At 42.2% G+C, this 12,481-nt stretch overlaps 1 protein-coding gene across 3 annotated transcripts in view; it reads left to right on the forward strand.

The window, feature by feature from the left end:
- The window catches only part of KANK1 (KN motif and ankyrin repeat domains 1), a 170,750-nt gene that overhangs the window by 44,381 nt on the left and 113,888 nt on the right, over positions 1–12,481 (forward strand). The gene's annotated exons all lie outside the window — the stretch shown is intronic.

Genomic DNA, 12,481 nt, shown 5'->3' on the forward strand with positions numbered 1-12,481 from the left:
CTGGCTTTCCCCTGTGATAACAGGAGTTCAAGCAGTTTCTGCAGTGAAAAGCATTGGGGCTTGGAAAAGCAGCTGACAGCTGGCTCCTCCTTTGCTGCTAGTAAAGGCTACTACTCAGAGGAGGAAGTGAGGAATGTGGAGCTTTCCTTGGGGATCAAAATTGGGACTGGAGCTGCCAGCCACCAGTGGGAGAGAGAAATGCCCAGGGGAGAAGAGAATAAGGCAGCTGGTTGACTTGTGCAGGGCAGAAGAGGAACTGGTGCCTGGACTGGATGTGCAGGGGAGAACAGAACAAGGAAACATGCACAGAGGGAGGAGAAAGGGATGAATGAAAGAGAAGCAGGGAGACTGGAATGGTTGCTGATGAGAAGGGGGACATTAAATGAGCAGCAAATGCAGCCTGTGTCTGACTGTTCTTCACAAAAGACAAACTTTTCACACCAGACTGCTAAGAAACAAACAAATGCTAATTCCATATAAGGTGTACGCTATTGCTTTGGTTGCCAGGTGCCACAAGGGTGTTAGCTGAGTGCAAGTAGGTGAGGAGTGAAATGCTCTCTTAAATGTGGCCCCCGCTGGCGAAAGTTTGAGATTCCTGTATTCCACTGCTCCTTGTTAAGTTGCTAAACTGAGTCTTCCCCTTCCTCTCTATCCCACCCTTCCTAAGTGTAGTAAACACTCCTTGCCTTTTGCACCTGAAAGGTGAAAGTAAAACATGTCATAACTAAGTGGCTACTTAATTGCTGGTATGAATAAAGCACTGTAGTAGTAATAGCAGTGTGTATTATTAAGGAGAGTTTTACTAAGAATTAAAATATAGTACAGCAAGACTATTCATTTAGCAGAAACATATTTAAGAGTTTTTCTTCTTTTAATGAAATAAGTTTGGAGTACTGTGTATATATGTAACAGGTTCAGATCAATACATCTTTATTTCTTTGTCACTTAATTTAAAAGGGTTAGGTGTATATATACAAAAAATATAACAAATCTTTTTTACATGAGCTGTGCTGTATTAAAAGAGTAACTTAAATGCAGAAGAGTGCTCATCACTGTGTAGCAAGAACATAAGAGTGGAAGGGACCATGTCTCATAATAGGGCACAGTGTGCACTCCAGAGCAATGTTCTTCTCTACCTGAAGAATAGAGCTCAAGCATATTACGTGTATATTTTTATTTTGTGTTATTTTGTGCAGCTCCTGAAAGAAGAAATGAAAACCTTTCTAATTCCAAAGCAAACTTCTTGGCAGTGCAAGATGAATAATAGGCTTCTTAAAACTGATTCCATTTTTTTAAACAACCAAAGGAAACTGAATCAGAGCATTCTCATTTTTCAGAGCTCTGTCCTACTGCTTTGATTTAATTGAGGGTAATATTTCAATCTCCACAAATCTTAAATGGGCAGCTGCATGTTCTATAGCAGGAATTCTTGGACCTATTCAAAAAACTTTTTTATTTTAGCAAATCAAAATCCAAGCATTCAGTAAATGTACTTTTAAAAATCTTACTGCATGAGAAGTGGCTAAGAGACTTTTACGTATTCATGGGGGAACTAGATTTATGTAAAGGATGTGGTTGAATTACAGCTGAATCTGAGCTGGAATAGCTTTTGCCTCTGAGATAGGAGAGACAATCTCTTAATCCTGTACCAAGTATACATGTTGACCCCATGACAGAGGTGGAAAGAATGTCTGAGGAGGGACTTTGGTTTTGTGGCTTTCTTTTTGATATTGTGGAATAAAACTCTGTCCTGCCACTGCTTTCTGCTCTTTTAGCAGACCAGGGAACTACCCGAGGATGTCTTCTGGAATACTGGATAGTTGTTTTCTGCTTTTCAGAAAATAACTTAATGACTCCATCTACCTGGGGGTGTATGTACACCCACCGTACTGCTTAGCATTGTCTAGTGATCTGAAGAAGAGCTCTGTATAGCTCAAAAGTGTGTCTCTTGCTCCAGCAGAAGTTAGTCCAATAGAAGATATTACCTCAACCACCTTGTCTCTCTAATATTCTGGGATGAACACAGCTACAACAACACTGCAAACAACAGTGTTGTCTAAATGCATTCTGGGAAAATCTGAGTAGCTGTCCCATACTGCTTCACCAGAGTTAGGGTACTGTTGGACATGCACACAGAGTGGCACCGATAGCATTGCTCTCTGGATGGCAGACCACGAGGCTGAGATGAAGGAGGGCCAGACCAGTTACACCAGGGGTTCTCAAACTGGCAGTCGGGACCCCTCAGGGGGTCGCGAGGTTATTACTTTGGGGGTTGCGAGCTGCCAGCCTCCACCCCAAAGCCCACTTTGCCTCCAACATTTATAATCGTGTTAAATATATATAAAAAAGTATTTTTAATTTATAAGGGGGATCACACTCAGAGGCTTGCTGTGTGAAAGGGATCACCAGTACAAAATTTTTGAGAACCACTGAGCTAAACAGACAGTTTGCTGTGCTGACAGCTTATGGAAAGGCAAACATATTGCTAAAAGCAAGGCTTTCACAGAACCATCGGTGTCATTGGTATTTCTTGTAGAGGGACAATGGGTCGGCAGTGACTATACAATGCCAGAAGCAATGAGTTTACAGTGGGGCAGAGAACTACCTTCTTGATGGTACCGCCAACCCTTTCTAAATTACAACACTTAAATCTGTCCACTCTGAAATTGGAACCATAGCAAGAACTATGCTGAAGTGAAGCTTCAACTGCAATGTGGGCAGAGCCTCAATAGAACTGATTCACATGCAAAACTCAGAACTGTAGTGTTCTCACTCTTAAGGGGTGTCTGTTATCACTACTTGCTCCTTGCTTTGTGTTTCTTAATTTTTTTGAGACCACAGTATGATATCAAAGGATACAACTGACTCTAATCTACTTCTAGAGCACTGGTTCTCAACCAGGAATGTATGTACCCCTGGGCGTATGCAGAGGTCTTCCAGGTAGGGTTGCCAATTCTGGATGGACAAATTCCTGGAGGTTTCATCACATGACATAATCTTTAATTAAAGATTCATCTTTAATTCCTGGAAACTCCAGCACAATCCTGGAGGGTTGGTAACTCTGCTTCCAGGGGGTTCATCAACTCGTCTAGATTTTGCCTAGTTTTACAACGGGCTACATAAAAAGCACTAGCAAAGTCAGTACAAACTAAAATTTCATATAGACAATGACTTGTTTATACTGATCTACATACTGTACACTGAAATGTAAGTACAATATTTTATACTCCAGTTGCTTTATTTTATAATTACATGGTCAAAAGGAGAAAGTAAGCAATTTTTCAGTCATAGTGTGCTGTGACACTTTTATGTATTTTTATGTCTGATTTTGTAAGCGGGTAGTTTTTTAAGTGAGGTGAAACTTGGGGTACTTGGGGGTATGCGAGACAAATCAGACTCCTGAAAGGGTACAGTAGTTTGGAAAGGTTGAGAGCCACTGTTCTAGAGTACAAGTATATCATCAGTTGAGCCTGCAGAGTGATGATATAACCTCTGATTTGCTGTTGGCTTTATAAACTCTATAAGGGGATTGCAGTACAGTAAATAGTTTCCTAATTAGATTTGATTCTTATATGTTACTGAAAACCTGGTGTGTGCTTTCTGAAGTGTGTGACCTGAAAATAATGTTTTAAAAATGTCCTTTACTCATTGAACTTAATTTTTTTTGTTTATACCCATTAAACAGTCTAACTAAAACTCCTTTTGTTTCTTGAGTCTGGTGGTGTCATAACTTCATGAGTTTAGCATTCACCATAGAGTTTTTGGAGGTAGGCAACACTTTAGTTTGTTGTGTAGAAAAGAAATTTTATTTTCTACATGGGTTTAAATTTTCAAGTCAGACCTTATATATATATATATATATAAATAAATAAATAAATAAAAGGGGCGTAAGTGGAGGCACAAGACCAACTTTTTTCCTTTTGCTGATCATCTTCAGGAACATGTGTGCGAATGAGTATTTATTTTGGGTGGGTGGGTGGACGGGCAGGAGTATTCGGTCCATGAGGAGTTGTGTGACCCAATACGCTAATAAAACTCATAAAATGCTTCTAAAATGTTTATTCACAGTGGCATGTCTGGCTTACAGTAGCTGTGTGGGTGGACTGTCCTTGAATTTTGTAGACTTAATTTAGTACTACATAATACCCAGTGATGGAAAACAGCTATAAATTGTCTGTGCGCAGCCATGCATTATTGATAAAGGGTAGAATAAACTCCACAATTTCTTTATTTGATGTTGTCAGCACAACAGCTGGTTGATTTGTTTAGGTATTTTTCTATTTGAAGGTTTAAAGTGGCACTGTCAACTTTACCTTTTGGGCCTAAATTTTGCTTTTTTGAAAACAAGTTCTTATAAAACCTAAACAAAATATTTTATATAAATTAGAAATAACAATACCATTAAAAACAGCTTGTGTGTGGGGGTTTTTTTAAGCACACACTTCCCTGAAGGGTTTGAACCCCAACTATTGCAGTACTAAACCTGACCGTAAACTCAACAGTAAACAGTACTGAAATTGTCTTTAATTGTCCAAACTGATCAGAAGTGCAAAAAGTGAATGGAACAGAGAGTGACACATTAACTGGATTTTTAAAATTCTTCCTTTTAATCATATAAATTGTTTGGAGCATGATTAAATAAACTCCTTCAGAACATATTTCTGAAAATCACTGAATAAATGTTCAAGGATCTGTTCAACAGACTGGAAACTATAAAAACTTGCTAACAGAAAACTTTGCAGGTGCCCAGTCTTACAACAGAAATCCAACTTAAAATATTCTTTTTCCACTAAATGTCCGGAAATCATAGTTTTCCTTCCTGATTTCAAATTCCCTTTATCTTGTTAGAATAGTAGTGTATGGTAAACAAACAGAGAGAAACAATCCCATGTTTGGAAAAATAATCTCCCCTCCATATTCTAATATAGGAAACTTCAGAATAGTGTTTTGTAATTGTGGAATCATACGTTGGCTGCTTCTGTCAAAAATGTGTAAGGATAGTGAAAGGTGAATTTAAATCCATTTGAGATCTTAATACACTATGCTTTTTTGTGAAGGCTTTCCATCATTGCTTAAAGGAACTGCTGAGTGTTAACTCTTCATTTTAGCTTTCCATATTTTTCTGCCTTTAAGATAAGAAGTCACAAAGCAATTAAATTGGTCATGTAGTTTCAATCAGGAGGCAGGAAAAGCTAACCAGAGAAAGGACTAACATGATTGACAGAGGCCTGCAGAAGATTTACATTGAGAATAACTCATTCTTCAAAACTTTTTCATTTTCTGATGGAAGTTGTGGGGTAAATCAAGTACAGTGGCTATGAATGATTAAAATGCAGAAGTTATGAATTCTTACTGACTTTGTAACTCCTTCACCTTAACCTAACATCATTTCTTTCAAAGGGGGTATTGGGGCTTTGTGGATTTAAATAGAGCATCAATATGTTGAAGTGAACTATTTTAACAATCAAGATTATGAATTTAATGGCAACACTTAATGGAGACAAAGCTAAGGTTGAGAAGGAGAAGGAAGTTTTTCATGGTTTATCCAGTAAGTCTTAAATATCTATTGCCAAGGTATGTAATGTGCCATAATCAACTGTAAACAGCCACACAGTATATATCGCCTCATGCAAGCCAGACTTTCTACTGGCAACTAAAAATTGTGTGTTCATAGAAGCAGAGGGATTTAAATGTGGTCTAACAAAAGAGCAGAAATATTGGCTTATTCATACATTATAAAACAGTTTTGGTTTTTCTTCCAGCAAACCTGAAACTAGTTGGTGCCCCTTTGTAGGACAAAAAGAGTCTTAACTGCCTTAGGGTATGTCTACACTATGAAATTAGGTCGATTTTTATAGATTTTTTTTCCTGGGTTATCCGTGCAGACACCATAGCATGGCAAGCATGGAGCCCACTCAGCTCACCGCTGCTGTTGCGAGCATTGTAAACACCTTGCGCGTTATCCTGCAGTATGTGCAGAACTTGGCTCGGAGCCGCCAGCACGAGGACGACTGTGAAGAGGATATGGACCCAGACATTCCTGAAAGCACAGGATGTGGCAGTTGGGACATCATGGCGGCAGTGGGGCTGGTTGATACAGTGGAAGGCCGATTCTGGGCCTGGCAAACAAGCACAGACTGGTGGGACCGCATAGTATTGCGGGTCTGGGATGATTCCTGGTGTCTGCGAAACTTTTGCATGCATAAGGCCATTTTCTTGGAACTTTGTGAGTTGCTCCCCCCCCCCCCCCCCCCCCCGGAAGCACAGGAATACCAAGATGAGAGCTGCCCTGACAGTTGAGAAGCGAGTGTCCATAGCCCTGTGGAAGCTTGTAATGCCTGACTGCTACCGGTCAGTCAGGAATCAATTTGGATTGGGCAAATCTACTGTGGGGGCTGCTGTGATCCAAGTAGCCAATGCAATCATTGGCCTTCTGCTAACAAGGGCAGTGACTCTGGGAAATGTGCAGGTTATAGTGGATGGCTTTGCTGCAATGGGGTTCCCTAACTGTTGTGGGGCGATGACTGAACGCATATCCCTATCTTGGCACCAGACCACCTTGCCAACCAGTACATAAACCACAAGGGGTACTTCTCAGTGGTGTTGCAAGCACTGGTGGATCACAAGGGACGTTTCACTGACATCAGCATGGGGTGGCTGGGAAAGGTGCATGATGCTCGCATCTTTAGGAACTCTGGGCTGTTCGAGCAGCTGCAAGAAGGGACTTCCATCCCCAGACACGTTAACAGACTTTTCCAGTAGCTGTACTGGCCACAAATGCATCCCAATTCTTCAGAGCAAATCAAACATTAAACACAATTGCTTTTAAACCCTGTAGTGTAGATACAGATATGCACTCACCAGAGGTGACTTGTCCGGCTTCATGGTCCAGGAACCCGCCTTGGGAGGGTATTGGCTCCAGGGTGATGAAAAGGTCCTGGCTGTCGGGGAGAACAGATTCTCTGCTTGCCTGCTGTGCATTCTCCCCCTCCTCCTCCTCTTCCTCATCTACAAAATCCTCCTCCCTGTTGCGTGAGACTCCCCCCTTGCAGGTGTCCACGGACAGTGGTGGGGTAGTGGTAGGGTCCCCCCTTAGAATGCCATGAGGCTGATCCTAGAAGCGGCATGTATGGGGCTCTGACCCGGAGCGACTGTTTGCCTCCTTTGTCTTTTGGGTAGGCTTGGCTGAGCTCCTTAACTTTCATGCGGCACTGCTGTGTTTCCATGTTACAGCCTCTCTCCAGCATGCCCTGTGCGATTTTGGCATATATATTAGCATTTCTTCTTTTTGATTGGAGTTCGGCCTGCACAGATTCTTCTCCCCATACAACAATCAGATCCAGTGTCTCCCTTTCGGTCCATGCTGGTGCTCGTTTGCAATTCTGGGAGGACTGCATGGTCTCCTGTGCTGCTGAGCTTGCTACGCTGACCAAACAGGAAATGAAATTCAAAATTTCCTGGGACTTTTCCTGTGTACCTGGCTAGTGCATCAGAGTTCAAAGTGCTGTCCAGAGCGGTCACATTAGAGCATTCTGGGATAGCTCCTAGAGGCCAATGCCGTCGAATTGCGTCTGCACTAGCCCAAATTCGACTCAGCAAGGTCGATTTTAGCATTACTCCCCTTGCTGGTGAGGAGTGCAACAGTCAATTTTAAGAGTCCTTTAGGTTGATGGAATGGGGTTGGTTGTGTAGACACATTGCTTATAAAATCGACTTAACGCAGCTAAATTCGACCTAACCTCATAGTGTAGACCAGGGCTTAGTATCCTTCTTAACTTGTTATGCTCAAATCTTTGGAATCAAGAGAAATAGTAGAGGAACAATCTCTCAAATAATTTGGGAGACCAGTTCTTTTCCTTTTTCTAAAGATGACTAATTAAATGTTCAGTATAATTCTGGTGAAATATTTTGTTGGCAACAGGACTCATTCCTCCTTTTTATAGCTTATTTTTCCTCTAAGAATTGCCCTCTGTGGCCTAAATTGATCCCCTTGTAGCTTATCTTGCAATGTAACTCTTACCTTACAGTTAAATCAATATAAGGATAAACTCACAGTGAGCATGGAACAACCTAAAATACAATGGGCCTGATTCACCTCTCATTTACAGCTATTTAACTCCATTAACGTGAATGGAGTACTTCTGCACTTACCTGTTGTAAGTCAAAGAAGAACCAGGCCTCATTTGTCTTTAGAGTATTTAAGATAGTTTTATGCTTCCTCATGTAACTTATGAAATATTTCCTTCCCAAGTCCAAATCATAGAATCATAGAATATCAGGGTTGGAAGGGACCCCAGAAGGTCATCTAGTTCAACCCCCTGCTCAAAGCAGGACCAATTTCCAGTTAAATCATCCGAGCCAGGGCTTTGTCAAGCCTGACCTTAAAAACCTCTAAGGAAGGAGATTCTACCACCTCCCTAGGTAACGCATTCCAGTGTTTCACCACCCTCTTAGTGAAAAAGTTTTTCCTAATATCCAATCTAAACCTCCCCCACTGCAACTTGAGACCATTACTCCTCGTTCTGTCATCTGCTACCATTGAGAACAGTCTAGAGCCATCCTCTTTGGAACCCCCTTTCAGGTAGTTGAAAGCAGCTATCAAATCCCCCCTCATTCTTCTCTTCTGCAGGCTAAACAATCCCAGCTCCCTCAGCCTCTCCTCATAACTCATGTGTTCCAGTCCCCTAATCATTTTTGTTGCCCTTCGCTGGACTCTCTCCAATTTATCCACATCCTTCTTGAAGTGTGGGGCCCAAAACTGGACACAGTACTCCAGATGAGGCCTCACCAATGTCGAATAGAGGGGAATGATCACGTCCCTCGATCTGCTCGCTATGCCCCTACTTATACATCCCAAAATGCCATTGGCCTTCTTGGCAACAAGGGCACACTGCTGACTCATATCCATCTTCTCGTCCACTGTCACCCCTAGGTCCTTTTCCGCAGAACTGCTGCCTAGCCATTCGGTCCCTAGTCTGTAGCTGTGCATTGGGTTCTTCCGTCCTAAGTGCAGGACCCTGCACTTATCCTTATTGAACCTCATCAGATTTCTTTTGGCCCAATCCTCCAATTTGTCTAGGTCTTTCTGTATCCTATCCCTCCCCTCCAGCGTATCTACCACTCCTCCCAGTTTAGTATCATCCGCAAATTTGCTGAGAGTGCAATCCACACCATCCTCCAGATCATTTTTGAAGATATTGAACAAAACCGGCCCCAGGACCGACCCTTGGGGTACTCCACTTGATACCGGCTGCCAACTAGATATGGAGCCATTGATCACTACCCGTTGAGCCCGACAATCTAGCCAGCTTTCTACCCACCTTGTAGTGCATTCATCCAGCCCATACTTCCTTAACTTGCTGACAAGAATACTGTGGGAGACCGTGTCAAAAGCTTTGCTAAAGTCAAGAAACAATACATCCACTGCTTTCCCTTCATCCACAGAACCAGTAATCTCATCATAAAAGGCGATTAGATTAGTCAGGCATGACCTTCCCTTGGTGAATCCATGCTGGCTGTTCCTGATCACTTTCCTCTCATGCAAGTGCTTCAGGATTGATTCTTTGAGGACCTGCTCCATGATTTTTCCAGGGACTGAAGTGAGGCTGACTGGCCTGTAGTTCCCAGGATCCTCCTTCTTCCCTTTTTTAAAGATTGGCACTACATTAGCCTTTTTCCAGTCATCCGGGACTTCCCCGGTTCGCCACGAGTTTTCAAAGATAATGGCCAATGGCTCTGCAATCACAGCCGCCAATTCCTTCAGCACTCTCGGATGCAACTCGTCCGGCCCCATGGACTTGTGCACGTCCAGCTTTTCTAAATAGTCCCTAACCACCTCTATCTCCACAGAGGGCTGGCCATCTCTTCCCCATTTTGTGATGCCCAGCGCAGCAGTCTGGGAGCTGACCTTGTTAGTGAAAACAGAGGCAAAAAAAGCATTGAGTACATTAGCTTTTTCCACATCCTCTGTCACTAGGTTGCCTCCCTCATTCAGTAAGGGGCCCACACATTCCTTGGCTTTCTTCTTGTTGCCAACATACCTGAAGAAACCCTTCTTGTTACTCTTGACATCTCTGGCTAGCTGCAGCTCCAGGTGCGATTTGGCCCTCCTGATAACATTCCTACATGCCCGAGCAATATTTTTATACTCTTCCCTGGTCATATCTCCAACCTTCCACTTCTTGTAAGCTTCTTTTTTATGTTTAAGATCCGCTAGGATTTCACCATTAAGCCAAGCTGGTCGCCTGCCATATTTACTATTCTTTCGACTCATCGGGATGGTTTGTCCCTGTAACCTCAACAGGGATTCCTTGAAATACAGCCAGCTCTCCTGGACTCCTTTCCCCTTCAAGTTAGTCCCCCAGGGGATCCTGGCCATCCGTTCCCTGAGGGAGTCGAAGTCTGCTTTCCTGAAGTCCAGGGTCCGTATCCTGCTCAGTGGTTATCAAAAATGTGATTAGATGCTCAGTTACATGGTAAATAAAACATGGGTTGGAAATTTCATAGTGAACTGTATGGAGGTCTCATTTTACATCAGTGACAGCAAATGGAAGGGCTTGACCGGCAGTGTAGCGTAGAACGAGCTATCCTGTGTTTGTCAGTGTGATACATGGACATAATGGAGCTGTCAGGCCAGTCTTGTCCCCAGATTTGTTTTGTGAAATTGAAGATTAACTTTTTCATTTAAGTCTATGAATAAATAATACAATACTTATTAAAAAAGTGAAATTCTGCTCTGAAAATGGCATCATGAGGGTTTCGTGTCTGTCTTACTGGTTTCCATACCATACTTGCTCAAATTACAAATGATGGGTATTTTTTTTTTATTTGTTTAAATTCCAAGCCTTGTGAATTCAAGTGGGGAAGCTGAATGTCAAGAACTACCATTGTCTTCAGTGAGATAGAATTTAGGACTGCAGTTAGAACTGGAACATCATCTGTGCTATGTCTGCAAAGTTTTCTGTAGTGCTCTAAGTGTAGTTTCTAAGCACAGCAGGTACAGCTGTGTTTGGGAACATGGTTACAAAATAGCGTGTGGAAATCAGGTGCAAGGGATCTCAAGTCAAGCATTAAGAATCAGTGACTGCTTCTGAAAATGCTGGCATAAGTGGCTGATCCTGGAAATACATCATTACTAGTGTGTAAAATGTTTTCAGGCTGTAGTCCTATACCTTGATGAGAATATCAGGAAAAGGAGAAAATGGTGAGAGATGATAGCATGATTAGCTGTGCACTTGGGACACCACGTGTGTCTAGGGTTAACTGTGTGGGCAAGCTGTTTTGAAGCTTGCTTCCTTCAGTATGGTTGTATAGAAATGATGTGTCCTTTGTTAACAACTCTGATATGTAAGAGAGAATTTGTTTGTGTCAAAGTGAGCTGTCAAAGTGAGCTAGTTCATATATTTTAAAAGGTACAGCCAAAGCCACATATCCAGTGTACATGGTGTAATGTAAAGAGAAAATACAGGTTGAAGGGGTGATAAGGGATAACAGACCTTCTTCAGAAGATGTTGGGCCAAACTATTGTCCCATTGTGAATGTTCCTCCAAATCAGTGTATGATCTATGATGATGCATAGAAAATAATGGGGATGGAACTAATGTGTTCAGGCTTCTGTTACATACTTTGTCTGGAAAAGAAGAAAGGTTTTAGATACCTGGAGCAGAAGTTAGTTTGAAGAAAAACTGAACAGAGTTAATCTAATTGCCTTGAAGTAGAAAGCTTAAATCTGTGGTTCTCAACCAGGGGTCTGGGGCTCCCTCAGGGGCCGCGAGCAAGTTTCAGGAGGTCCGCCAAGCATTAGACTTGCTAGGGCCAAGGGCAGAAAGCCGAAGTCCCACCCCGTGAGACTGCAGTCCGGGCCCCCGAGCCTCATCACCTCGGGCTGAAGCCAAAGCCTGAGCAACTTAAGTTTGCGTTGCCCCCTGTGGTGTGGGACTCCAGGCAATTGCCCTTCTTGCTACCCCCCTAACACCAGCCTTGGCTTTTATATGCAGAAAAACAGTGGTTGTGGCAGAGCTGGGCTGTGGAGTTTTTATAGCCTGGGGGGGGGGACCTCAGAAAGAAAAAGGTTGAACCCCTGGTTTTAAAGGTAAATTTGAAAACTGAAAGAGACATGGTCAACCTGAAACCTGCTCACTCTCAAAGTGATTCATAGGTAGTTTCTCATACTACACTAATCATCTGCAAGTCTGTGTCCCTGCCAGTTTTTATGGTCTTCTCAATCAAAGTTTATATTTTTTTAAAACACTGTTCTCTCCCCTGTTGCTATGTGGAGTATCCACACAAACAAACGGGGAAGTGAATTGAATGATTACAGGGAAAATGGACAATTCACAATTTGAAAAGAAAGAGACTTTTGCCTCCATTTCTGTTAGTATCTCATAAAACACAATAAAAGGTAAAAAAAAATTTCAGACAGCAATGTGACTCTCTTTTTTCTAAATTGGAAGTACTCATTTTAAAATGGGAATTACTTTCT

This window comes from Lepidochelys kempii, chromosome 5 (assembly GCF_965140285.1).
Source record: "Lepidochelys kempii isolate rLepKem1 chromosome 5, rLepKem1.hap1, whole genome shotgun sequence".
NCBI lineage: Eukaryota > Metazoa > Chordata > Testudines > Cheloniidae > Lepidochelys > Lepidochelys kempii.